This window comes from Bombus vosnesenskii, unplaced genomic scaffold (assembly GCF_011952255.1).
Source record: "Bombus vosnesenskii isolate JDL3184/JDL3185 unplaced genomic scaffold, Bvos_JDL3184-5_v1.1 scf7180000013266, whole genome shotgun sequence".
In the NCBI taxonomy this organism is placed as follows: Eukaryota; Metazoa; Arthropoda; class Insecta; order Hymenoptera; family Apidae; genus Bombus; species Bombus vosnesenskii.
In genome coordinates, this window is record NW_022882926.1 from 3,072,738 (window position 1) to 3,099,471 (window position 26,734).

The following is a 26,734-nucleotide window of genomic DNA, read 5'->3' on the forward strand; positions in this document are numbered from 1 at the left end:
GGTGTTGTATCGACGCCCATTGGTTCGAAATCATTTACGAAGCGGACATCTCTGATGGAAGGCAAGGAATAGGGTGGATGATGGGTGATTCGTTGCTGCAAACGAATTGTATCATCGAGAAAACCGTTCTGCTCGCTAATGATACTAAATGCTTTCGTTAACGGCCTCCTTTATGATCCTCCATAATACATACCGGTTGATAGAATTTTAGATCGCGACATCCTCCGTAGATCCGCATGACCGTGTGTGTGTGTTGCCGATGGTCGATCCGATTAACCGCTCGCTCCGAGAAGATCGATCCCCTCGGTGTACATCGCGGGTTGCTGCTGCTGACGGGTCGGAAGGAATTCGTTATCCGTGTTGTGATTAAAATATATATAAATAACTTTATTGTTTATAATAAAATGCCCTATCTATTTTACAAATATACAAAACTCTCGCTATGTACATTAAATCTCTCCGTTCGACGAGAAACAAGAGAACGCTCATCGAGGACTGGAGGACACATCTCGTGTTTTACGCTTATATTTATATTTATATTCATATTTATTTATATATTTATATTTATATAATCTCTCGCAATCCTTAATAATCGATCATTGGATTAAGTAAACTAGTCAAGTTCGAGTAGAAAGAGAAAAAACTTCGTTGCAATTACGAGTTAATAAAGGGTAGTATTCTCGGTGTATGTACGTGTTACTGTGTGTGTGTGTGCGTGTCTGTGTCTGTGTATTTTCATTACGCTTCTTCCTTGTTGTTCATCTTCCTCGCCGTCTTCGTCTTATTCATTTCTTTTCCCCTGGTATTTTGCGTCTTCTTGAGGTTTGATCTTGTTCGATCGTTTATTTTTGTTTCTATATTTCTGTTTTGTTTCTTGTAGTTTCGCGATTTTTTTTTTTTGTTTTTTTTTTCGTTCGCCCTAATTTACATTTGCACACTACGAAGCTATCACGAGTCTCAAAAATACGAATAAACCGTTTACTTTAGGTGAAGACACCGTGTTACGGAGTACAATTGCGATAGTAAGAAATACTTCTTGATAATAAGTAGAGAGAAACGTCGCGGCAGTCGGGAAAACCTGCAACAGAAAAAAAGAAGACGAACGGCCGATTAGATGGCATCGCGCTCCTCCATGTTACTTGTTTTCCTTCGCTTCGCTCCCGTTAGCCAAGCTCGAGAAGAAACCGTGGCTTGAAAGATTGTTGAAGTAATTTGGAGTAACGGTGGCTTTCTCATTGCCTCCGCTCGTCTCCGTTACAATTGAACTTGTTTCGCGTCGCATCCATCAAATGCACCGTCTCGGAAAAGAATCTGGTTACAAATTGAGAAATCCAGTGAAAAAGGAGCACATGCCCGAATTCTATATAAATTTGCGGGAGAGCAAGTTTCAAGAGAAATAGTTTCTTTATTTCGCTCTTTCGAATAATAATTAAATCAAATTACTAACCAAACGTTGTGTAATAAATTCATTGTATTACACTTTTTATTAGACTTTATTTACAACAAGCGATTAATTCATTAGTTCTTATAACTTCGATACGTATTTTAAACGTATTTGGAATGTTAACGTAAATATTATATTCAATATGTTTAGCGAATAAATAAGAAACACAGAAAGTTTTTATTTAATTTAATTCGTCGCCAGTAGCTGCACGTACATATTTCTTTCCACTTTTCATCACAGCTCGATAATCGATAAATGAATAATGAAAAATTTTTCCGCTATGTATTTGTTCGCTTTCAATATCAATGAGAGAGAAGAGAAACTGATGCATATTTGGCGTACGCTCTTTTCACTCTGCCCTTTTCACTGTGTTCATCAATTAACAAACACGAATCACTGAGTGAATCAAATTTCTAAAAACAGGCAACAACTTCGTTGGAATATCGGATCTTCTCAAACTGGACCACCGGAGAATTCGTTAAAAGAATTAAAATCTTTTGACGATCGATAATTAACGAGTTAAACTGGCGCGAAAGTGAAGATAAATCGAGAATTCCATCTACTCGCGAACGTATCCAAAGTGGAATAAAAGAGGGAAATAATTACTCACCTTGTCCACTGCGATTTCCAATTACTTCATACGTAATGCGAATCGATAATACTTCTGGCAACAGTTCACATCTGAAACAGAAAAAGAGAGAAGCGTTCTGTTACACTGCCTATAAATCACGTCAGCGTCGACGACGCTCTCGACGCCGAGACAAATTCCCCGGCGAACGTATTTTCAGGAAATAAAACGCGGAACGCCGGTGGTCAACTGAGAGACACGACGATTTGTACGTGTACCACGAGCTCCGTATGCACTCGATTGTTTCTTCGACCGTCGAGGATGTAACAGGCGTTCAAAAAGGAATCACGTTCCAGTGGAATTACATTTTTCACAATTTACCGAAGTCATTGTAACTTTCAACAGCGCCATTAACTCTGATTTTTCTATTAAACATATTGTAAAATATCGAGGAAAATTAGCAACGTGTTTTCCTTTGCTAATGAACGTGCATTCATGCGTTCTGAATGGGAAAAGGTACAATGGGCCATACGCGGCAACGAGAAAGCGATTAATCTGCGTTTTTACAAAATCACCGATGATCTCGCGCACGAGCGCGAGTGTAATGAAAATTTTCAAATTAATTGCTTTATAAGATCCGATAAAATCCAGCCCGTTGTTAGCGAGAAAAGTGAACAAACCGTTTTGCCAATCGTATACAATACTTTAAGCCTCGCAATTTCGATTTCAACGTCGGTTTGTTCGTTCAGAATTCTGAATGGCGGGATTAAGTGACCAGCCTGATCGTTTCAAGTTTCATTTCGCGCGACAGCTTTTCGAAGCCGTGATGTAAATAATGAAAATTGTAAACGGCGGCCGTGGCGCGCGTTTCAGCTGCGAAAATATCTCTGTAAACCCAGTCGTAACGTGTCTCGTATGTAACGTTTTCAGTACGTGTACCACACTATATCATCGAGACGTAGTGGAAACAATTTTCGAAAATTCTAAGCCGGATTTTAACTCGAACAACGTTGATTTATACAAGTGGGAAAACAGCTTAAAGACCTCTTATCTTTTCTCCGTTAAAGCATACAGTCATTATTACCAATAATTCCATCTAAAGCTGTGAGTAAACTCTCAACGAAGCAACTATCGTACGAAGTATCGAGAGCAGATAAAAACGAGAACGAAGAGGTAGAAGCCGTCGACCAAAAAGGAACAGCTGAACGAGTCACGAGACTGCAAAGAAGGGGAAGTCAGCGAGACTTTGTCCTCTTCGTGGCTCGACAGAGACTGCGATTTAATTGAACCGGCTCGGAAAATTAATAATGGCCCGACCAAAGCTCGCATCCCTTTTGTTTCCCGTGTCCGCGTGGAAAAAGCGGCCGTTTGTAAAATTATTCCAATAAACGGGGATCAGCAGGATTTTCGCTACGGCACGAGGCGCCAGCGCAATTATATTCATACGAGAAAGTGACGCGAATGCGATTGAGATGCGTCGAACAAAAAATTGAAGGATGGTCAGGAAAAAGTATCAAATTGTAATAAAGAAGTCTGATCGGTGACAAGCGAGCTCTCTATAGAGCTCGTATCTATATACGACTGAAATGCCCAGAAAATGAGTCGTCTGTTACTATTTCGTCGTGGAACGGCGCATTGACCGCCGAGCATCTCGACGTTATTTAAATTATGATAAAGAAAAATGTAGACAATGGTAGACGCGTACTGTGTAAGCTAAACAACGAGAAAAATAGGTTGCTCGTAATTATATCAACGTGGAACCGAGCGACGACCGTCGAGCGTTTCAACAATAGCCGATATGCAATTTCAGTGACGACAACGCGTCGACTTGTTGTCGCATTATGAATGTTCACGGGACCAAGTGGCTGCGATTGCCTGCCTATTATATTAACAATTAGACATAATCGCGGGCTACAATGATTAATTGCTGGCCGCGTGCACAGACGAATAAGAGTGGATCGATGATGAAAATTTTCACGAAGGAAAATACGTCGGGCCTTGGAACATACGAGCAGAAACCTGCAGTAATGTATAAATATCAAGATACTATTATTCGACCTGTTTCGTAGAATTATTATTCATCTAGAGCTTCCATTTGTCACCGAAACTCCGCAGATTCGCGATTTATCCACTGCTATTCAGTCGTTTCTAATAGATCATTTCGTTTCGTTTCAGTGATATACTACCGCTATTTTTATTAGAATGATATATGATAGTGATTTTTATGGTGATACATTGTTTGTGATAGTGATTTTTACGGTGATATATACACTTCAAAATTGTAACACATTCGCCTCGTAATTCTGACTTTTAGATCGAAATTCATCGCTTTTCGAAATTCGTCTGTGTTAATGAAATAATCAATAAATCGAGCGAGGATAGAGGTTTCGATCTGATTCGCTAATATCGCATCCGTGGCTGCATAGCTGACCGAAACGGCACGCGAAGTAATGCAATCGGTGGAAATTCGATTTGGTGTCGAAAACATCGGATTCACGGTGCGGTGAACGGGTAGATGCACGGCTCTCGGAACTTCCATCTGACCGGTGATTTCTCGTTTTCGCCATCCAACTTCCGCCGCGACTTCGCGTACTGGGTCACGTTCCCATATGCACGTCGATGACACGGCGAAAAGTAGTTTAAAGGCGACCGAGGCAGGTAACGAGATGAAAATCTGCGTTCGACGAATGGAACACAATGTTTGACACGCGAAACGTAGCTCGGTTCTTCGAGAGTGATGATTTTTATTTTCGAAGCTTACGTTATGCGAATTAAAAGCGACAGAGATACTCTTTGCGATATTGTGTTTGTGATTCTAGGGAATTATTTTTACAATTTTAGAATTCGCTCGAGGATAAATATTTCGCTCTTAAGCAAACAAAATTTGTTCCTCAAAAGAAGCGAAACGTACTTGGTCGTGAAAAATTTGTAATTTCTAGGTTGAATTTAAAGAGTTAGTAGAAGTAAAGTAAAATTACGTTGTCGATTATTTTTACAATATATTCTTCGCGTTGAACTAATAGATGAATTAAAAAACAATTATTAGAGAAATAACCTATTATCCCGATATCATGCAGAAAACCTGTGTCTGCAGGATAAATTGCGTGGGTGTGACAATTTATCGTATCCGATCTATTGAAATTTTTAATCGCCTCCCCGTTCCAATTCCATTCAGGCTATACCAGATAAAGTCATCTTAACGTTCTGGTAATTATATTTAAAGCCATATCGTCTTTTCGATCGTAAAACGATCTCTATCTGGCGTTAAATGGGTGCTGACATCGGTACCTCGTAACCATACACCGCACCGGTGATCATTTTTCGAATCGGTAAAGGAATTCTCGCGTGTGCGTTCGCAGCTAACGAAGCGATATTAATAACGTGAAAGGCGACAAGAGCAACGAGACCGGACGCAAAGTAATTTACACGATCGAATTAATCTCCTCTGCATCGTCTCTCTGTGGTTCTTTCCTTTTTTTCGCTGCCCGCGATGCTGTCGCGCCGAGCCGCGCGCTGGTCTGGTTGAAAATTCAGGCCAAGAAAGCCAGCGGACTGGCAAGAAGGCCCGGTGTTTGCGCCGGAAAGAAAGTAATATCATTCAAAAGCACCGGAAGTTATTCCCCGATGCGAAAGTTTCCCCATTTTACATTACAGGGAATGGACCGCGGGAGACGTTAGTCGCGGGGAAAACTTCATCTCCGCGATAACTTTTCCAATTATTATCAGATGGCAAATGGACAGTCTTTGTGTTTCTCGCGGCCAGCCTCCTGGTCGCCGGCCGCCGGAAGTTCAAGAAGTCTCGAGGAGGGGAACTCCGGACGAGCTGCACAATAACGCTGGTGATAAACCTGCCGGTGGAAAATCTATTTTTGACCGAACGCTCCGTGTTTTCCAACCACTTGCGCGCACTCTCGGAGGACAAGGATTTCCACCGAAGCGTCGAGTGGACGCAAGTGTCCAAGTACACGATGGACGCGTGCTCCGATTCTTTTCCGATCGAACAATCGCGTTATTTTCTTGTCTCTATATAGACAAACCAAAATCTGTCCTTCAGACAAGTCTTCGAAGAAGGAAGGTACATTAGAAATGATTAATCGCTAACGACGGTCGAGGTTCACTTTCGAACAAGTTGCTTAATAAATAAGTATACGTATGGCGTGTACGACGGAGGAACAGGGTGTGGTATATCCGCGAAAAAAGAAGAACCATCAACGTATCGTCGATCTTCATATTTATCTCGCGTTAATCACGACGATCCGTTAACAGAGGCGAGGTAAAATAATCGAGATATACGGCTAGGTAGCTAAATAAATGGCACGGGAAACATTAATTTCATCGGTGAGGTGTTCGTAATCGGCCTGGTCTGCTGAATTAAAAGTAGATTAAGATATCAAGTGGATCTAGAGTGAGTGTACTATACTGGCTGACGGCCGAGACGGACACACTCCATTGTCCTGCAGAGAGAAATAATGAAACGTGGCTGAAACGATCTTGGAATACCACCTTCTCTCCTCTATGGAAATAGAAGTCCTTCCGTGTTTACAAACAAGTGGAACTGGTTCTGAAGGGAGAGGCTGTACGAGTGGACACGCCCTGCCCTATGGCTCTCGAGCGTGTGAAAGAGCCTCCACCGACGAGATGAACAAAGAGCCACTGTCCTTTGTCTCAACCGTTCACGACACGGTGGATATAACGCGGGCGTGTTAATTAAAGCCGATAGCCAGCCAGGCCGCTACCAGTGTGTCGCTGTACTATGGATAATCGCGCGTTTAAAAAAAAAAAAAAAAGGAAAAAAAGCAAAAGAAAGGGAAGGACCGCGTGGAAAAAGGAAAAAGCGTCGAAGAAGGAAATAAAGCGAGAAAGGAGGACGTACAGAGGGTAAAGAAAAGGAGAAAAAAAAATCGAGGAGAAGAGAGGTGAGGCGGAGAAATAGAGAGGACGGGAAAGAGGGGGAAACTGGTCGGGATTTATTCGCGATTAAAAGGACGTAGAGAGGCCATGTCCGAGGCAATGTGCGCCTCTAATAATGCGCCGCTGCCCGTTAATTAATATCCCGTATAATAACGACATTCCGATTGCATTCCGGTTTGTATTACTTTTATTATCGCAATGACCGGCAATTAAGACATCGCGGGCCACAGGCCGCGCTTCGTCGGCCATTATTAACCGCCATTAGCCCGTGTCCCGATCGTCGTTAACGCGCTGTGAAATTGAAATCCTCCATTGTTCCCATGTTTATTAACATTCCAGGCGACCTAACGCAACGCTTGCCCCGCGTTACACGTTACCATAAACGAAGAACGAAATGGGGTGGGTGTTCGTTTTAAACGACAACGAGGGATGTTTGTCCGACTGTCTAATAAGAGCTTCTCGATAATTCCCATGCATTATTCCTCCTTCTTTCGTGGATTTTCCTGTACGTACGTACACACGCGCAAAATGTACGCATCCAATGAAGCTTCGCGTCCAATATTCAGAGTGCGGCTGAAATTTCCTTCTAGACGGAATTCCAAGGAACGGGAGACACAGTATGGCAGAGACAGACAGGGAGAGAAAAGAGTAAAGGACGAGCATCGAGCGAAACTTTCCTCGGCCGAACACACTCTCCCCACTTTCTATCTGTACTTCATGCTCGGTTCATTAAAATTGAAGGTTCCTCGTCGGTACCGTTGCCAAGTCGAAAGTCTGCAGAAACTTCCCCGATGTATCTCTCCGCCCCACCGTCCTTCCTTCCGCTTCCTTCTTCCTTCTCTCTATCTTCTTCTCTCCTCCACGACGACCCTTCCCGAGTTCTCATCCAGCCATCAGCGACGACAGTGACAAAACGTGACGCGGTCCCCGGTATTTCGTTACGTGCATTCGAGTGACGCGGTGTTGTCGCGGGTACCCGTGCAAATGCGAATTGCCTTCCCTCGTTGGTCCCTTCCACCTCGCCACGCGGAAAACACAGGCTTCCGTGCGGCCTGAAGCGAGAGCCAACCTTTCAAAACTTTCCGCCGGAGGGGTTGTTCCAACTGCCCTCTCGATATTCGGCCAACATGTAAATTTACCGTGTTTCTTCCGTCCCATTCTCTCACCCGTACCCACCTTCCTTTTCTTTTTTGCCGTTTTTTGGTACGCTCGAACGGTTTGCACGAGAGACTCGTACCAGCAACAACCGATATCGCGTCGAATAACGTCGCGAAACTTGGCAAACTTTTCGCTGGTAACAGGGATTCTAGTTGGCCGTTAAGAAAACGATCCCGGATACGCTGCGGACGCTACTGCAAACGGTCGACCGGAAAAAACTCCACGTGAAGGTGGGATTTTTTCAAACCGCCACCGAAAAATGGTCCGATTGGACCTTTTGCATGTGCAAAGGTGGTCTTTGTAAGATTCGGTAGTTTCAAGTGATCGGCTCGGGGGGAGGGGGGGTGGAGAGAACCTATCGTAGTTTAGATAGCTCGGAGTCGTTAAAACAGTCGAGATAAAGGTAAGACCATGGAATCTGGATCCGAGCTAGAAAGTAGGTAGATAGCCATTTGGCGTTATTAGACTCGGAAAGAGGAGAGTCTGGGAACGGGGACTAGCCGGAGTTCAATTAGTTAGAGCAATCGAGGCAAAGAGTAGATTCGAGCCTCGATCCGGTGACCACCGATCGAACGAATCTTTCTCCTGCCAGGGACCTCGTCCTTCACACTCCTTTCTCTGTGATTCTAAAAATTCGGTCCAAGTATTTAACTTCGTCTCTTGGTAAACTACTGCGGAATTGCAAAAAGAAACGAACGGGATCCTACGTAACGACTTTCACAGAAGTCAACTAACTAACCGGTCGGACCACGAAATTAGAGATCCAAATAAAAAAGATCGAGTATCTCTAATCGAGTTGTCCCGTGGAAAAAGTTCCATTTTCCCTGGACAAGACTGGTGGAAATTGGTAACGACCTGGTGGATGATCGATCGATCGTCGAGGAAACGCGGGGAAATCATCGGGGATAGGCAGTGAACGCGCGGTTTTTGGCCGTGCTAAAAGAATCAGCGGCGAACGGTACGCGACACAGAGGCGGATAAAAATCTAGTTTCGCGTTGCGGACGATCGAAATCGAATGAGAGAACGAGGAAGGATGGGTGGAGTGGCGGAATGGGGTACGCGGAGGCGATCGGGAAAAGCGTCATTCAAATTTCGGCTCGTTGGACGCGCGGCGCGGCTTCTGAAGCGGAATGACACGGCGGAATGACGACGCCGCAATGGCTCGTTTTTTTTTCCGCTTCCAGCTGGCTCTGAATGCGAATCGAATCTATCCGGTCGAAAGGCGACCGACCACGTTCGATAACGAGCTACGGCTTGAAAAATGCCGGACCAGAGGATGTGGCATAGTCCTCTTCTCGTCTACCACTTTCCACTCTAACACGCCGGCGCGCGTTAATTTTTCTTTCGTACTCGAATACGACCTGATTTCCTTTCGAATACGTAGCCACGGGAACAATTGGACGATTAAACGATATTTGGTTGTGATCCAGTTTTCCATTGGAATTTTAAGCATTTCACTTTCAGCGAACGTGGATCGTGAATTGAGGAATATGATGTATAGATGGATGTATGAACTTGTACGTTTGTATTTGATATACGGGATTTTTGACAAGATAATAATACTCGTTAATGATGTACGTGCTGTACATTTCACAGGAAAGTAGCTTCAGTTAGAGACGAATTCGGAATCAACGATTTAAAAAATAATCTCCTTGTCGTGAAAATTCTCTGCATTTTTGGTATCAAAGGCAAGATACACGAACTGTCAACTCATTATAGGAAGCGAATACTTTGTTGGTATTAATTGAAATCTCCTTTAACATGAAAGTTAGATGAATTAAAAACGACAAGAGATAAGAAATGCACAGTTACATAATAATAAAATCGATATCCACTCACATTAGCGTAAGAGCGACAGGTTAAGCGTTAAGTATGCTTTAGTTTACTGTAATTCCAGAGCAGCGAAAGAGTATCATCGGCGTGCGAAATATAAATCTCCAGCGAACAATGCACCGAAATACGTGCGTACGTCGAAACGAAGGTATTCCCTTGACCGAAACGAAAGAATCGACCAGTTACACGGTTATTTTGGTGCTGTTCCACGAGAGAGCACGTTGCACTCGACACGACCTGTTAATTCCCCGTTTTGCAGCGACGACGACTCGATTTCCTTTCGGCTAGACGAGCGAGACGAAAAAAAGAGAGCAACGAGTATCGTATATCCGCGAAACGTACGGGATCGCGATGTAACGAGCGGAGGGAAGATTTTTCTCTTCCCTCTGGTGCCCCTTTGCCAGCGACGAACGAAACAAAATGGCAGGCAGAATTATTCAGAATCGATGGTCGCGGCACCGAATCGTCGACGTCCAGTTTAATACGTCCGCGTGTCCCCGACTCCGACCTCTCGGAATTTCTATTTGTAATTGCGCGAAAAGAGTGAAAATGCCGGGACCAGGGCAAAAAGTAGAAAGGACGGAAATAAAACAAGCAAATAGGGAGGGAAAATAGGGAGAAAAAAGGAAAATGGAAAGGTTGAACGCATACGTGGTCATGGAAATTTCGCTTGGAGCCAAGTGAAATGACGCATAGGAATGACGATTCGCAACCCTCGTTCCCTCCGTCCTTTCGATTCGACTATTTTCAACGATCCCATGCCGTGGACCGCGGTCTCTCTGTTCGACCGAACACAGTGTAAGAGCACTTTTCATGCTAACGAATGCACCGTTTTCGATTTGTCGTCCGGTTATACGTACGCCCTCTCGTGGTCTGCTTCGATTTTCGTTTTTCTTCGGGACGTCTGTAACCGGCTATTTTCTTTTGTCTTCTTTTTTTCTGTTTCGACTATAATCTGCCTACGCAGAGAAACGCGGTTCGTTTATACTGGGAATCGAAACAACGAACCAAATCCCAGGGCACTCTTGTTATTTGCATTCCGCGTGCAGTCGGCCTTCTCTTTTTCTTTTTTTTTTTATTTTTTTAAATCGTGCATCGATGTTCTATCGGAATTTTCGGTTACATTTCGAATGCGAGTTCAAACGTAGATTACGCGCGCGTAATTAGCACGCAAAACGTACGTGCAATCTGTTTCGACGTCGATTGGGGACGGATATTGAAACTGGAACAGCCATGATTCGAGTTTCTTCTAATGTTGCTATTGCCGGTAATTGCGTTAGTAGTCCCATCGTAAGTTCCCATTCCCTTTGGTAATGGTAATAAGTTCCTGTGTGTTATCTGCTAATGCGAATTCCGAATCAGAGTTCACGGTGTTTTAGTAATGTTGCGATCAGGATCCCGTCGTGTAATTAACGTAAGCGTGTCAAATTCGAAGAACGCTTATATCACTCCCCTCGATCATTTAATATAATATAGTATTCGGTATATAATAGGAAGATCGCAGGAGAAAAACAGTGGTAAGAAAAATTCTAATACGACATAATTGAAAATGAAAACTTGCAGTCTCGAAGATGTATAAGTCTTGAAAATGGCTGATAGATCGATAGAGTTTTACTGAAGCTAAAGATATAAATGTCAAAATATTATAATTCCAATGTGCTGATATGACGGACGAACGACATGTTGAAAATGTTTAAGAGACAGAAAAAACGCATGTTTACTTCGAAAACTAAATATACGAACAATACTAGTAATTTGGGATTGATCGGCAATGTACATAGCCGTAAAAAAGTAGGAAACGTGACTTATCGTGTTGTTGCCTATAGTCTGCGTATCTTTTCAATATCAAATACTCAACAGAAAAAGGAAATAAGATAAAAGTTACACGTAAAAGCGTGTAAGAAAAAATACGAAATACCGAAATATTTTTATCTGAGCTGTTGAAATATTGAAGCGGTCCTTCCGCTTTCGAAAAAGGGGAAAAAATAGAGGAAAAGATGGGAACACGCGATTTTTCCCATTGGCCACGGAACAGTAGCACCGATAACGATCGACCAATATCGGTAAATTCGTGCAAAATTTTTCTTATCGTGACCGGCCATCTGTGCGGACCTTTGCGCGCCAATTTCGACGACGACCAGAAGGGTGAAAAAAAACGAGCCCTATCTCGGTCGTTCGTGTACGAAACGTTTGTGTCGCCGAGAACCGGGCGTTCGCCACCCACGATCCTCGTATTCTTCCTGAAAACTGGAACGAGTATGAATTTCGCATACTGTGCCGCGCACGGAGCTGACGTTTTCGCGTGCGCTGACATAAAAGTGGCGATATAAAGTCGGCTGCTTTCCTCGAACCTGTGTTCCACTGTTTCTAACGCGAAATGGTCGACTGCGGAAGACTCCGAACGGTTCGTTGAACAACAGGGATCTGCGTGCAATTGCCTTTCGTGTCACTACGTAGCCTAGAAACTCCCTCCGACGAAACAACCAACGATAGATATACGAAATGGTCGATATGGTTCCTTCGTTATAGAGAAGCCAGCTCGTTTTGAATAATTTTCTCCTCTCGTTTAATATTCGAATGGAAATTAACGAAACAGACTGATCCGTGTCTTTATTGGTGTTCTTCGTTAGCGAGAATATCAATTGAAGATAATTGACTGAATTTCTCGCCTTTGAGTTTCATTCTTTCAGACACGAAAGTCGGCGAACGTTTTGGCACTATTGGTACGAAGATTTTGTCTTTTAGACCTGGTGTCTTACGTTTTTCATAATTAACGAGGACAGGTTTCATACATTTTTAAAAATGCTAATATTTATAATATACAATAATGAAAACAATTAGAGCATCGTTGCTACGAATGGTTTCATTGTATTAGTCGAGGGAACAGAAACGGAAAAGAGTTAGACTACAAATATACACGGTCTGTTCGAAAAATAACCGAACTTTTTTAAAGATAACAAACCAGGGGCATCGTGTAGAGGAAAAAGATGTTATGTTATTCAAAACACGTTCCTCCTATGGCGATACAACGATTTTCACGCTCAACTAATGCGTTACATAACTGTTACACGTGTTTCTATGGAATTCCTTTGAAAGTGCTCGTCACAGCCTTCCAGATATCGCGAATGTTGTTAGAAAGTTTTCCCTTCCTTGTTATTTGACGCATTGGAGACAAAACGTAATTGCGCTGTGCCAAATCTGGCGAACAGGGTGCTGCAACATTTTAATTTGTTTGTTCTGAAGAAAAACAGTTACAGCGGGCGCGCGATGAATCGGCGCATTGTCACGCAACAGAATCAAATTTTCCGACGCGTGAACGAACTTTACTTTGATGTTGATTATTGTAATTCTGCTTCCGACGACGTAATCGCTGTACAAATTTAACATAGTGACAATGAGAGGCGTATTTCTATGTGACAACGTCGCCACTGGCTTTTCTTAGTCTTAAGAAGTTCGGTTATTTTTGTCACACTGTGTATGTAGTTGTTCCTCGTACATCAATTGCAGGATATAAGGGTACACAAATTGTACACTCGTGAAAATTTTAATCGAATTTCATAAAACGATATCTTCATTCATGAAGAATGTTGGTTCATGTTCGGTACACGTAGTTTGCATTTCGGACTTTGTAGCTACAAAATGACCTGTCAACGACTTGGGTTAGCCGATTAAAGTAGTCACTCCAAACTGCACTGAAACTAGAGTTACGTCTAGGCTAAGTGTAGACCAGATCCGAGTTAGCCTATGATAAACTGGATTAGATCCACACGGGGCTTGTACACCTCTGAATTATGCTCCAGCTAAGTCCAACTAGCATTACGTACATCCTAGATCCAGTCTTACTCTAAGACGGAATTGCATCAAGTCCATCCGATATCTGACTTAAATCTGATCGTTGAATTCTCCTCACATATAATATATTATATATATAGAAAGAGAGATAGTACTCTACAGCCTACACGATCACCGTCATTCGTAACGAAAATACGACTGGAGGGATCACCGGTATATTAATCTAGCTCCGAAGGGCTGGGAATCGCGATCTTTTACAGAGATCTTTGAAAAATAAAGGTCCATCCATCGCGATGGCTTTGCGCCTTTTTACGCGGTCTGGGTCGTCACGCGCGCCCGCTGCTTCCGGTCACAGGCAGTGAAATCACATCAGTGAATCGACCGGACGTGAACGTATGACGGAGAGAAAGAATGGGACAGAAAAGAGTGTGCAGGATGGCATCGTTTCACCGCGGTCCCACAAATTTCGGTTTTCCCGTGGAATCCGATTGACATGACGCACCACTGACACGCTCCTCTCGTTTCGTACTTTCCGATTCGTCGTTCACCGTGATCCTGATATGAATTGAGCTATCCGACACGACACAATGTAAGAGTCCTTTCCCTCGTGCGAACGAGCCACGGATTTATCGTGCAGACCGACGGTGACGATCATAGGTACGGCGGTCTCGTTCCACGAAAGGACGATGGATGGATATCCCTCTTTTATATTTTCGTGGCCGGTCGTTTGTTCGCGACACGAGCCCGCGCTTCGTCGCGTTGCGACACTGCTTTTTATCGGGCTAAGTGCCATGATCCGGAATAGGATTTAAATCGTTCTCCCGAAACGTATGTTTAATACATGATTCTTGAAGATCAGAATGATTAAAATTCCTGTTTGGTTTACAATATCGAGCAGTTACATGGAGGAAGAATCGAAAAAATAAAACGATGGTCAGAATAAATTGAGTATATCAATTTGATTGAGTATATCAATTAATTGAGTATATATATTGTAATTACTGTATTATGATTGCGTATTATATTATATAAAGAAGTGTCGGTTAAAACTTTTTCTTCTTCAACGTTAGCTATTTCCGAAATAAAGATAAATTTCATAATAATTCAGTTATTTGACTAGAAAATATACTCGATACTTGTACATTGGCACATAGTCTTTATTTTCCAATTCTTTTTCACAGGTGTGCGTTTTAGTTTCATTTCAGTAATATCAAACTTTTAGATACGACGCGATGAAATAACGCAAAACCGAGATTCAGAAAATTGGAATATCAGTAGGACGATTGTGATTCGCTACTGTAATTCAGAAATACCATTGGGTTTCTCGACTGGCGATCGACATGGCGATCGAGTCGCCCGAAAAAGAGAGGTAGAATCATCGATGAACAGGGCCACGTAAAATTTATCTAACGTCGAACCGACATAATTCAGCGACCGCCACGTAACTTCCTCTTGGACGAGCGAACACGGGACCGGATTTATCGTCCAGCCAATGACGCGGCTGCCCTGTATGTATGAGCTCGTCGCCGGAAGCAGAATGGATGGACAAGCTCTTTCACGTTTCGCCTCGGCTAACGGGGAACGTTGGGCTAAAAGTAACTGGTCCATCTTTCTGTGTGAAACACTGCGAAATTACGTATTAACCCAGAAAGAATGCAATCCGCAAAATACTTTCTATGCTGCACCGCGTTCGATCCTTTATGCGCACGCGTTACGCTCGTTCTTGCAATTTTCAGTAACCTGCCCCGAAGGGAATTGTGTCAGTTCCTCGATTATATTTGCGACTCAGTCGCTTTGAGGCAGCGCACGAGTGTTTGTAGCAGGAATTCCATGAAATTTGTCAATTGAAATTGTACGATAAGAGAATCGGAGTGGAGATAAATCAGAAATATAAATTTCTCGATAGTAGCTATCGAAAAACATAGAGGGCCACATTCGCTTTAAGTATTTCATAATTTACGAAGCATTTTCTGCTTATAATAGCCGATAGCTCACTCGTGGAAAAAGAATCGTAATAAACGTAACGAATTAAATCTAATGGAAGCAATTGCAGTTATTAAGAAATTCTATTTCTCGAAGAAGATAAGAGAACACACGGCGTAACCCTCGATTTCTTCCTCGGCTTTAACCCTCTAGTCTGATTATGATTAAACGCGTTCGATAGACTCGGCAATCTCTTTCCGCAGGAAATTGTTCGATTGTCGAACGAACGATAAGTATGTTTGCCCATCGCCCTTTCCATCCCTTCGTTTACCATAGACGGACGGGGTTGACTTGGAATCAAAGGAGGGAGTGTTTTCGAACGGTGCCGTCAGACTGTTTTAAAACGTGGCGGGAGTTAAGTGGTACGTTCGATAAATTTTTTCGAGCACTCTTTAACTTTCGTCCCTACTCGTATTCGCAGCTCCTGGTGCACGGCTTTGTACTCGTTCGCCACCTACCCTCTTCCTCACCTTTCAACCCTCGTCGAACGCCTGCAAGCCTTGGATCTATCCCTGAAAACTGCTACCGGATTTTCCGGCTCACCTGACGCGCTTCTCTTTCCCTCTTTCGTCCACTTTTTCTCCTCTGTCTCTTTGCCCCTACCACCCATACCCCCTCGTGAATTTCCTTTCCCCTTGGTTGTTCTTTTCTTCCTTTGATACTCCACCATCATCCGCGTCCCTCTTTCTTCGCCACGTCCTTCTCTATCTTTCCTTTTTCTCTCTTTACCACTTTAACTTCCCACCATCTCTTCCCTCTTTATCTCTTTGACGTCTCTTTGCTCTCCACCCTTTACCCTTTCCCCGTTTCTCCTCTCTTATCTCTCCATTAACTTTTTCTTTATATTTTTCAGCTTCTTCCCTTCTTCTCGCCTTCATCTACATGCCACCGACTTTCCGTTCTAATTTCGTTCTCACGCTTCTATTTTGCTTTCGTTACTCCACTAACCCTCTTTCCCTCTCACTATCGAATTAACATAGTTTTCGTAATGGAATTTAAATAGCGATTCGGCGAGCGTAGCCAACGATTTCGAGCAGGTTGCGGAAAAGACCAAGGAAAATTCAATTCTCCGAGGCGCAAGGAGTCTGCGCTGGATTAGCCAGTAATTGGAACAACCGAGATTCGTGACAGTGGCGAAAACAATGTTCGACGCAGTTAAATCTGCGATTGGGCAATCTCGCGGGGAAAGAACTCAATCGTCGAACTCGGCGGAGATCGATTGATCTAGCCTAAACGGCTGGCCCCGTCTCGTCGACGATCGGAAAAAGGTTTTAAAAAGGAATGACGTAATTCGCGATGGGCCAACTTGAATTGAGGCTTACGAAGTAATCGGAAACTTCGAGCCAGGGGCGACACGCTCGCTTTTTGCCGCTCGTCGATCCTCCTGGCAGAGGATCTGGATTTGATCCGAACCAGTCGTGGACGACGTATTTGTGACGCATGGAGAAGAATATCACGAAAATTTTCTCGAATTACACGAGATATGGAAGGAAATCCATTTTCTGGCAAATCCTAAGCTTTCGAAGTTAGATCAAGATTATTGGAAAGCGTAAGAAATTTTAACATGTCGTATTATTGCTGCATACTACGTTATTCCCCATATGTCACTTTCTATATCAACGTTAGGCATTGTGCGTGTTATTTGATTCATGTGAATTTCAAAGTTCAACTTCCTGCGTTTAATCTGAATAGCAATTTGTGACGAACAAAGAAGAATCTTACGACAGAACCTTTCTCAAATTGTATGAGATATAAGAGAAAGCTCGCTCCCTAATAAATTTTCCAGAAATTCTTCCAAAAGTTGGAAATTATAGTAAAAGTGTTCTAAGATATGTAACAGCAGCGGTAAGCATTTCCCACGTTAATTTAAGACGTCGTACATATTCTTGGATACCATCTTCGATATGAATTTTAAATTTCGGCTTGGATTACTTCCGTGCCGTGCTCTATAAAGACGAGCGGATAATCGTCGTTAATTCGTCGTCTAAAATAACAGATTTTAATTAAGCAGAGTTTGCACAGTCTGTGAGCGCGTATTACAGGGAATAGCCGAGGAACTGAACGGCCACGAACCGAGGCGTTCCACCTACGTACACAGAATGTAAGGGCGTACGATAGTCGATTGGTTCGGATTCGATAAGTGGAACGACGCTTGGCTGAGAGACGAGTCCAGGGAAAATGGCGTATGTCACGATTTCCGTTATCGCAGCCACATTCTCCTGGCGAGCAGCAGTTGCATTTCGCCAACTACTTCGAAAGTGCACTCAACCGATCCTCCTGCATCCCCCGTTCCTTACGTTTTCTCGTATACTTCACGTGTGTGATCGTGTGTTTGTATGTTCGCCAGAAGCGGTATGGGTCCTCCATACTTTTCGAACAGCATTATGCGCAACTTCCAGCCGTAACTTTTCCTGCAAATACCGGTAAGAAAAGTTACGCTGTTCCCTTCATCGGGCTCAGTCAAATAATTACTGTCCCGACGAGCTGGCTCGATGGAACCTGCTCGTCTACGCCGAAACTTCTTGAAAACATGTTCATCGTCCTGCATAAGGGATACGTCGAGGAACGTTTGCCCGGACGATTGCTCGCCTGTAACGATCGATTCGATCGGAAGACTCGAGAAATCTGCTGGCGATGGAGAACGTAAAATGCAATGGAAGCTCCATTAGCCGAGTTAATTGGGTCGAAGTAGGAGCTAAGACAAGTATTGTACGAGAATAATGGCCAAATGATAGAAATTATATTTATCGTGGTAGACTTGACGTGAAACGCAGATCATGTATTTTCAAGTATTCTTAATGTAATGTCGTGGAAAACTTTTGCAACATTTTATTAGTCGCTCTTTAATGGGAACTAGGTATACTTTTAGGCAGAGTTTCCACATGCTGTTTTATAGATATCTTTCGCGTGATGGATTTGTTGGAAACGTTAAAAAAAATGGAATCAACAATTGTAAATATATTAGAATACATACGTATAAAGAATAATATCGCAACAAAGATAATATCAAGTATCCTGCTATTCACGACAAAAGTAAAACATTTGGATGTGATATATGGTTCAAGATCTTCGCACGGTACGGTACACCGTACGATAAGAAATTAGACGAATGAAGAGGCATAAAATTAAAGTCCGATTAACTCTGATTCCCCCACATCGAACAGCAGACCGAAACTTTCGCAATCAGTGCATCAGCATGTTTCGCTCGAACGGAATCCCCACCAACAGAAAAAAGGTACACAAACACACCGTATACGTATAGCTACATATGCATACATACTCGCGCTAAAAACAAAAGAGAACAGAATAAAAATCGCGGGGATTACAGCCTCCATTCCTCGAGCAATTTTTCACCGGTATCGTTCGGCCGCCGAACAGAAATTCTCGTCCATCATATACAGACGCGTCAAAGCTTTCGCGCGACTCTTCGAATAAATCTCGCGACCGCGAAAAATCTAGCGGGACCAAAACCATACCCAGTGGGGGAGGAAAAACCAGGGAACGAGAAAAAAAACGCATTCGTGGTATCACAATAAACGCTTGACCAGGCGGCGCGGCTGATAGCGGGTGCCGCGAAAGGGTGGCAAACGGATCGACAGATAACAGCGAACGACAAACTAAAATGACAGAGGAGACACCGCTGGTTTATCCTTTTCTGGCCGCGATCCACGAAATCCCATACTCCTACGATAATATTTTATCCCGTTGCATTCGTCGCTCGAACTCTGCTCGTTGATATGGAAGACGTTAAAAGGTCGGGTAAGAGTGGAGTTGGTGAGCGAAGATAAGCAATTTGCGTGTAGTAATTCGCCATGTTCGATTATGAAGAATTTTTTAGCGATCTACATTTAAAAACAGACTAATATTTACATCACGAAAGCTGTGACTATCTACGAAAACGTACGAAGTTCCTCAAATGTTAATATTCTCGGTTGTAATTATCATAATTCAGTAACGTGTGTATACCACTTTATTTCTGAGAGTTAGTTTTGATGTTCGCACCGTAGGATTATTCGAATAATTTTCTCGTCTTTCATACTTTCTCTTGTCGGCTTAAAATATGCGACATTTTCTCATTTTTTCCTTATTATAAAGACTAATGGTGTCTCGTAATATACCCACCACGACAAATCCAATTATCCTATGCAAAGTTTAAGAATGAATTGTAAAATGTTGAAGCTTAGGTGATTCGAGTAAGCTACCCTCTTGTATACATATTTCGTTTAAGCAGAAAAGGCTGGCTATATAATAATGGGTTAGGGTAATTCCGAGTGGCGAATCAGCCTCGATGCAGCCTCTACCAAATTGAACGACTTTCGAACCTGTACGTCCAAGTCCAGGATCTTCTACCACTTGTGAAAAGCTTTGGGAACGAGCAAAAGGGATGAAAGTACGCATCGATGGAGAAAAGGGGGAAGTTGGATCGCGTTTCGCGGCAGCGCAAACGGTTAATGTTCGATCGAGGGCGGAGGAGAAGAAAATGTTCGTAGCAATCCGGAACGACTGGAGGGGTTATTCCGAAGGCCGAACGTATAGCGGCAGGAATAAGTACCGTTCCGGACTGGGGAGAAGCCTCTCCATTCGATACGGGAATTGGATGTTCAGGATAGAGGATAGAGAGAATCGACGCTGCTCTCAAACAATTCTTCACCGTGTATTGACCGTGGGTAAATCAATCAGAGACAGTCGTTTTGACCTTTACGATCAGATTCCGGGCGGTTGCATCGCGAGAGGAATCGAGAGAACGAGCTGGGACGAACAGTAGACGAGAAGAGAAACGAATGAGAAAGAACGACGCCGAATGAACGAGCTTCCCTGGCAGAAAGAATAGGAGGAAACGGAATGGAAACGCGTGGAGAAAGAAGTAAATGGAGGAAGCAGGAAAGGAGAAAAACCGATCGAGTGCAAGGAGCTACGTCGACATTGTTTATCCGATCGCAATTACAGTATCCAGGACTTCATTTCAATCGAGCGGGGCCACTCCGGTGAAAATCTCTTACAGGCGATTTAAGTCATCCGGTACTGACAGAGAAAAGCTTCTAAGGAACAAGGGACGAGTCCGAGGATTTTTCCTCCGAGTGCAATTTCGAAGAAAAAGGGGAAACTTGCTTATCCGGTATAAATGGCAAATTCGTCGTTCGATGTACGCAAGGAATACATATACCGAAGGCCCTGGCGAGGGTTGGAAATTTATTGGGCAACCTCCCACTATCCTTGGGATCCGCGCTCGGCGTGCAAATGTTTTATAGGCACTTTTTATTGGCCCCACCAGTTGTTCGAATTTATTCCATGCTCTGCGTAACTTTTAGCGTGCGAAAGATCCTCTTTTCTCTGCCTGCTTTTTTGCCACGCGAAACGATTTTGAGCGGTTGCTGCTGCTTTCAGAGGACCGACCCTTGGAACTAACGGAATTAACTTTTTCGCCGGTCTGCCTGATTTTTGCCGATCCGCCGCCGCGCCGCCACGTACGAGTTTCTTACTGTATTCGATAGACTCGGAAAGAAAAAAGGTGCGGGACTTTATTACTCTGTTCTATCTCTCCGTTTAATATCCCGAGAAAAAATTAATCGCGTTGTTATGTCGTGCTCACGATGACGAGGGAACTCGGTTCTGCTCCGAAACACGTAGCTCTCCGTGTCGAATCGCATTTGTCCATCGAATATATTCCGACGATCTCCTCTGCCCTCCCATTTAATTACATTCGAGAACTCACGGACGCGATCGTAGCGAAAAAGAAAAAGAAAGTCCCTTACTTTCCTTCCGTTCCAGTTTAATCGGGTTCTACGCAAATTCTACCAAGAACTTTCACGAAAGAGTATTCTACCGGATGTCAAAGAAAGCCTCTGGACCTCGCTGGTCGCCTCTTTTATCCCACTTTGCCGACTTTCCGCGCGAATTCCGCGCAACTTTCGAATATTCCTCGGGTCGCGTTCCCGAGAAATCCCCTCCGGACCACGGGAGGCAGCCTTTAAATTATTAGCTTCCGCGCGCGCGAGCAGGGGCCCCGATAAAAAGCGCATAACCGATGCAAGGTGCGACCAATCATTTTCGGAGCGGGAGAAGGCGAATGAAATTGCCGGGCAAGCTGTGTGTACCTCGACTCTCAGCCGAGGGACCGCTGCCCTTGAAGCACCTGCTGCTCCGTTATTCCCTCCTCCAAAAACTCCTCAACCTCCATCTCGATGCACCAACCTCCTCTTACCTTCTCTTACCTCTCCTCCTTCTTTTTCCCGCCCGTTTCGCTCAAATATTTCCAAAGAACTCGATGACCTGCACGAACTTTCAACCGGAAAGAGGTGAAACTTTCTTTGTAACTGAAGCTACCAGCGAAATTCAGTAGTTTTCTAACCCCTCGTATCGATGTATATAAAACGCAAGTGCCGTGGGCCAGATGGCGGTCGCGTTAAAAAACTTTTCCGATCATGATTTTCCAATTTGAATGGCGGGCCACGTGTCTGAGTGCGATTATCACAGGGCCAGGCGTCCACGTGCGCAGTTTTATGTCCTTCCGAGGCGTATTACCGCGTAATTCGCACGTGGCGACGTCTTTGCATCGTGCGAATCACTCGGCGCACCCTCTTCGTTAATACGTACACCGTTAGGCTAGCCGAAATCAACGTTCGTGTAGGATCGTACATGAATCGAATTATCGACAGACAGACAGACGACGAACAAAAGGGTGAATTTTGAAAAATGAAAATGATCGATTCGACGGATCGCTTTTGTGTTGGATTTAATTCAGCGCGGCGGCGTGGCCCGGGCGACGAAACGCGTGCTTCTGCGATTATCAGCGACCGATCGATTGACAAGCATTATTGTGACGTTTCCGGCGGCGACGATGCGATTTTTCTATTATTCCACGCCTCGTGGCCCCGGGTTTATTCCCTGGTCACGGTGGAACGCGTTTCATTAGCGAGTAATTGTTGATGAAATTATTCGGTGAAAACAGCGGAGAGAAAAAAATATTACAGGCAACACTAATGAACTACCGTCGTTCGAAAAGAGGTTCCACGATGGAAACGAATATAGTCCGGTCACTTTGTCGCAATTATCGTTCGTCCCGCTGCAGGATATTCAATCAAACGTAATTGCGATTAATTAAAGCGTACAGTAAACGAGAAATAATATACCGGACTCTTATTAGCGGCAGCTTGGTCGCGGTAATACGCGCACGATTCTCGAAATTATGCTCGCTGGCAAGGGCTGCAAGCCATGGGCGGGGGTGTATTTTTTACGATACGCAATTACGACTGGCGGAGCGGCGTGCACACGTTCAAAACGGCTGATATAAATTCTGCAAATGGAAATAGTTGCAGTAACCCGAAATTAAATCGACCGGCGTCATTTCGAACTATTTAAGTACAATGGGACACGGATCGCAATTCCAAGCGACAGGCACGCGGCGGTTAGCCAGATAAATGCCGTGCGTTTCCGTGCGACACTATGCGAGAACACGAGGGCGCTCTCTTGAAATTCTGCCCGAATTTTACCACCGATCTAGCCTCTCTACCTTTTTCACGTTTTTCCATCCGGACGATTAAAATTTCGAGGCTTCCCATGAATCGTAAAGTAGGTATGCGCGCGAAGTTTGCCACAGGTTAGCAACGTGGAATTCGTTGTTGGTTGGTAGCCAAGCCGAATGAATTAAAACGCAAATTAATTCCACTGATCTATAATATTTTACAACGACAACGCTTGACGTCGAATATTTGTAAAAAATTTCCGAAGAATAATATTATTCACACTTCGACAAATCGTAAATATCCAGCCCCATTAATCACTTGGAAGGATTTATTTCTAGTTCAAAAGTATCCTGCTCTCCAAGCAAAAAAGTTCCAATCCAGATCATCGACGAGTCTTCATTCCTTCCTACGCTTTCCTATCTTCCACGCAAGCATTCATCCAAGCTTCCTGCGAGATACCGGCTTGAAAAACTCCAACGAGGACGCAGTAAAGAGAGAGTCGGCCAAAGAAGGAAAAACGTAAAGACATCGGCGCCTATCGAACGCACCAGAGATGACATAGAAGTGGCGCGGAGCTGCCTCGATTCCACGTTCACGATTTTACGAGCGACAATTCTGGGGGTAACTGTTGGAAACGGACACGAGCACGTGTATCCGGTAATAACGATAAATAATCGTAAAAATCCACTATCGTTCACGGTTGGTTAACCGCGTCTCATCCCGTCGACGGAGGGCGAAAGCAGTCTCCTAAGAATTCAATGCGCATCTAATAAATATCTCTTCCCCAACGCGACACGTATATACCTACACGCGTACTATCTACGTTACACATATGAATTACACTTGGACGAAACACACGTATACATATACGTATATACCGCGGAGGTTCCATCATATGAAAGAAGGCATAGTCGGAATGGGGGAAAACGATACAATCCTCCGAGAGGATCGTACGTAAGAAAGTTTCGGTGGATGGAGAGCTTTTCAAGATTTCGGCGCCGCTAAAACGGCCGCGAGCACCGTCTTCGTACACCACGACGTGGGAATAGAGAAGAGAGAAGAGGAGTCGTTTCGTTATCTCGGTCACGTCTCGTCTGGACCCGTGGGCGCGTTTTCTCGCAGGGAAAGAGATACTCGAATATTTGTTGGCCAGGTTCGGCCGACGATCCATAACCAGCGGAATCTATATAGGCGCGTGCACGCGCGGCTACGTGCCGCGATACCGGCAGAAACGCGTTGCCCAGCCGCTTTTAAATCACCCGTAATTTCGTTCCGAAATTCCAACCCCCGTGGGCACGTCGCGCGGCTCGTACGCTGCGTCGCGTTGCGTCGCATCGCGTTACGCTTTCTCGCCGTTGACACGGGTCTCCGGCGTATCTTCGCACCCGCGCCGCGCTGATATTATCATCCGGTTCGCGTTCGTTCGTTAAAATTCATGGTGTTTCCTATGCAGGAAACGCCGGAGAGATACATAACCACCTCGGCTACCGGGGCGAAAGAACCATGGGAGATGGTGTTTGAGCGTGTGTTTTTTCGTCGGTGGAAGGTACTGACACGCTGTCTACGAGGAGAACCACGCGGAGAATATTAATAGGGTGTGGTGCATCGTCACGCGAGTAATTAAAGCGTCTGTCTGGTAGAAAGTTACGAGCGGAGAAAAAAATGATCGGACGAAAGGGACTGGATCAGTGACTTTATAATCACTCGCCCCATTTCCGCCGATCGTACGGCTGTATATCGTTTCGTTTCCTTCGTTTCCGCGCTCTAATGGAAGAACTCTGAATGCGCGGTTGTCCGCTAATCGGTAATATTATGGAGATACTTTCGACTGGGAAGATAAATCGTCGTCGTGTGGATGTTTTTACATCGGACAGATATGATCCGCCGTAGGGGACCGACATAAAGGATTTAATTGATTTCTTTCTTCGCACGGACCGAATGATGGCGTGTACGATCAATCTTACGCGTATGCCGGCTACGTATCTGTTATCTAGTTCACCAGATAATCGGCGGTTGCGTAAAATGATTAAGCGGCCCCCATTACTCATCGAATCGTCCCCACCTCCGTGAAACCAGCCTGAACCCATAAACGTCAATGTACTTTCACCGAGTTTCAACCCCTCGTTTCGTCGCCTAGGTATCTCTCTCCTTCTCATCATCTTCCTATAGATCTCTTTTTCTCCGGTTCGATTAAGATCGTACGCTTTTAACGCGTCGTTCGCAGTTCCAAAAACGAAGCTAACGAATATATCTTCGTTTGAGAGAAGCGTGCCGGCAAAAGCCAAGGCTATCAGGCTATACATATTACGCCCGAGGAAACGTTGAATCATTCGGCTGATGGAATAAGTAGCAGCGCGGTAATTTGTAAAAGCGATACAACCAAGAGATCGAAAGAAGAAAAACGCGAAATTTCATGTCTTGCAGAAAGACGAATACGAGTAACGAGGATGGAGAAGAAAATGGGATACGTTGGCAAAGACAGGTCGCGGACGAAAGGCAACGCAACTCGGAACTTAATAATGGAATCATCCTGCAGGCTCGATCTTACGTAAGGAAACCGAAGAGCTCATAGAAAACTAGTTCCCCGTAATTCCTTCTTTGATAGGGGACCGACTGTGTTATCCATCCCCTGCCATTTACTCTATCTCCGTCTTTGTTCCGCTCGCAGGCCGCTTGTAGATACACCGTCGGAGGTATACGTAGCTGGATGCGTCGGCCGAATGGAATCGCGCTCGACCGTAAACTTGACACAATTGTACCTCTAGACGTAACTTGGGATTAGCACAATGGCACTACCTCTCTCTCTCTCTCTGTCCCTCATACCCTATTCCTTCGTCCTTCCGCCGATGTATAAGGGAGAGAGGACGGCTGAATCCAGCAAGGAAATACGCGTGTGTCTCTCGAGAGTGATCTAAGAGGTCCACGAACGAGTGGACCGGCAGCTCGAAGAACACGCCCGAGGGAGAAGCGTGTAACAGCATAGGGTTCGTTTACTTGCAGTTTTCGATTTCCACGCGTGCCTGAACGACGCACGGGAAATGGAGGAACGCTGTAACGTTCCACCCTTCTAATAAAAATCGCGCTATGGGACGAACGAGACGCACGATGGAAACTAGCGATCGTACATGTCATCTCTATCGGGAATGTCGAGGTTTTCGATCGGTTTTGCACGGAATAACCGGCGGAGTAAAATGAAGAATTAAGCCGCGGTTCTGGGGTTAAGTTTTCGAATCGAACATATAGGACGAGATCTCGTGACAGAGAAAGATTTCCGAGAAAATGGGGCACAATAAAATGCTGGAAAGATACACAGGGGCCAGCAGGTAGGGTAGAATAGGGGGGGGGCGGGATAGATGCACGGATAAAGAAAGATGGACACTGATACGCCGTGAACGGCGAAGAGACAAGAACGGGGACGGATGCGCGGCGAGATAAATGGAGGTAAAAGTGGCATGACAAAGAAGACACGGTCGACGTTCTCTCCCTGGAGGAGCAGAGGGAAGAAAGGTGGGACCGTATTGAATCGGTTCATAGGTTTACAGGCGACCACCATTATTTTCGTCTCGCATTCTGGACCCATT

The 26,734-nt window shown here is 44.4% G+C and overlaps 1 protein-coding gene across 1 annotated transcript in view; it reads right to left on the bottom strand.

Moving 5' to 3' along the window:
* Positions 1-360: 360 nt before the first annotated feature.
* The window catches only part of LOC117243504 (toll-like receptor 6), a 47,178-nt gene continuing 20,804 nt past the window's right edge, over positions 361-26,734 (bottom strand). The window contains exons 2-3 of the transcript XR_004495468.1: positions 2,055-2,125; positions 361-1,078 (exon numbers count right to left, since the gene is read on the bottom strand). The gene's annotated coding sequence lies outside the window, so the exon portion shown is untranslated. The remainder of the gene's footprint in view (positions 1,079-2,054; positions 2,126-26,734) is intronic.